This window comes from Sylvia atricapilla, chromosome 2, assembly GCF_009819655.1.
Source record: "Sylvia atricapilla isolate bSylAtr1 chromosome 2, bSylAtr1.pri, whole genome shotgun sequence".
NCBI lineage: Eukaryota > Metazoa > Chordata > Aves > Passeriformes > Sylviidae > Sylvia > Sylvia atricapilla.
In genome coordinates, this window is record NC_089141.1 from 83,592,865 (window position 1) to 83,594,831 (window position 1,967).

The following is a 1,967-nucleotide window of genomic DNA, read 5'->3' on the forward strand; positions in this document are numbered from 1 at the left end:
TGAGAAAGCCTTGTGCTGAGTAGCTCTTAACAAGTTTTGATCAAGTAAATTCTTGTCCTTAATTAATTAATTGAATTGACCTGTGGAATAGAAACTTGGCATTATCCCCATTATGCACAAGGTTAAGGTGTAGTTAGATTTTCCTCCTACATAGCTGCATATTATCTGTTGAGATTGCAAAGCAAAGTTCTTCATTTAACTGTTAATCTATTCTTGAGAACCCAAATTATGAATAGTACCAAAAGAATCTAAAGGCTTGTCCTGCTTGGACTGAATAGCACAAGTCTCAGTATTCTTAATGGATGCAGGATTAATTTCCTCTTTTTGCATTGTAAAATTGTGAGCATCAGAAGTAATGCAAACAATTAAATTATTCTATTTGTCATGTTTTAAGACCATAGATTACACATTACTTCACACATGTTCTGTTTTTTCATTAGTATATTTGGCTAATAGCCAGTCATCTATTAATGGTAGGGCAAAATTTGCAGTGTCAGACAACGTGCAAGATATTGAGCACATTCCCACCCATCCTAGCATAAGAGCATAGGGGTTGATTCAGAGACTTCAGCTTGGCAGAAGTCTGAATGCAGCAGAGATGTGCTCCAAAGCACACAGAAATCACTGTGAAAAACCTCAGTTACATCAGTGAGTTTGGGATAAAGCACTGGAATTTCCTGAAAGGAAAATAAATGGCAAATATTTCTAATTGTAAGTAATTTTAAAGCAGACCACTTTGTTCTCCAAAATCACTTTTAAGGAACTGTTAGAGACCAAGAACATGTATAATTTGCTTAGTTTGATGTCTAGGATATCTTTTTCCTGCTTACTCTTTTTAGTTGATAGAAAAGAAAAAAATATCTTGCAAGCTTACCCCTGATTGATCACAGATAAATTAAAAGCTTTGATGTGGCCAGCAAAGCATACTTACTGATCTAATAACAAATACAAATGTTTTTGGAAAAAAAAGCTCTTGGGCGTGTACTGAAATTACATGTTTGTTTTTCTCCCCTCTTTTGAATAATAAAAAAATTAGACCTTTTTTTAGGAATGTTTCCTCAAGCTGATTGTTCTGCTTCAGCTATGCACACACTCTATAGCAGAAAGGGTAAACAAGTACAGCTTTGTACTTGTTCCAGAACAAGAAAACTTATATTCAGAACTGTTTTCATAAAAGCCACTGAGAGCTTAACCTGTCTTAGGTTGCTCTCGCTTGGCTTTTCTTCTATGTAAGGCTTTCTGATACCAGGCCTATATGCTCCTATAGGTCCCAGTTTTAGGGAAGAATATATAGAGATTAGTAAATTCTCTTGTTTGTCCTAAAATTCAGGGGTAAGTGATCAAGTTTACATTCCTCAGGTTTTTGTTAGGCTTTGTTTTGTAGAGGGAGTAGTTGTGAATTGCAGCAATGCCTGGTGATAAGCTCCTGTGTGCTCTTTTAGCTGAGCATTTTAAAATTCCAGTGCTCAGCATATCGGAAATAAGGTACTGGAAAGACTTAGGTGTCAATGCCTTACTGAGCTCAGTAAGGGACAAGAACTTGCCTGCCAGTAGAAGGGTCTTCATTTTCAGAAACTGTTACTGTGTGGCTGAGATGAGTATGTCATGTCATGTGGCTCATGACACCCTGTCCATGCTACCTGTCAAATAACCTCCTTCCTGAGTACAGCATGCTCTGCCTTGAAGTGCCTGTGCACCCACAGCTATGAGGCGGGTGCCCTCCTGTGCCGTCCTCCAGTCTCAGAAATCCCAATCTTTCCAGCCTTAGATTTTTCATGGACACTTCTATACTTACTTGATCTTTTCCAAGCATTTAGCCCCTCTTGGTTAAACACCCATTCTCTTCCTCTCAAGTTTGCTCTGATGGGAGTAATCAAGCAGCTCACTTGGCTTTGTTTTGTCCCCCAAGAAAAACATACTTAGTGGAAATGTTTCTTTGATTTACTTTTAGATAATTTTAAAAGGTC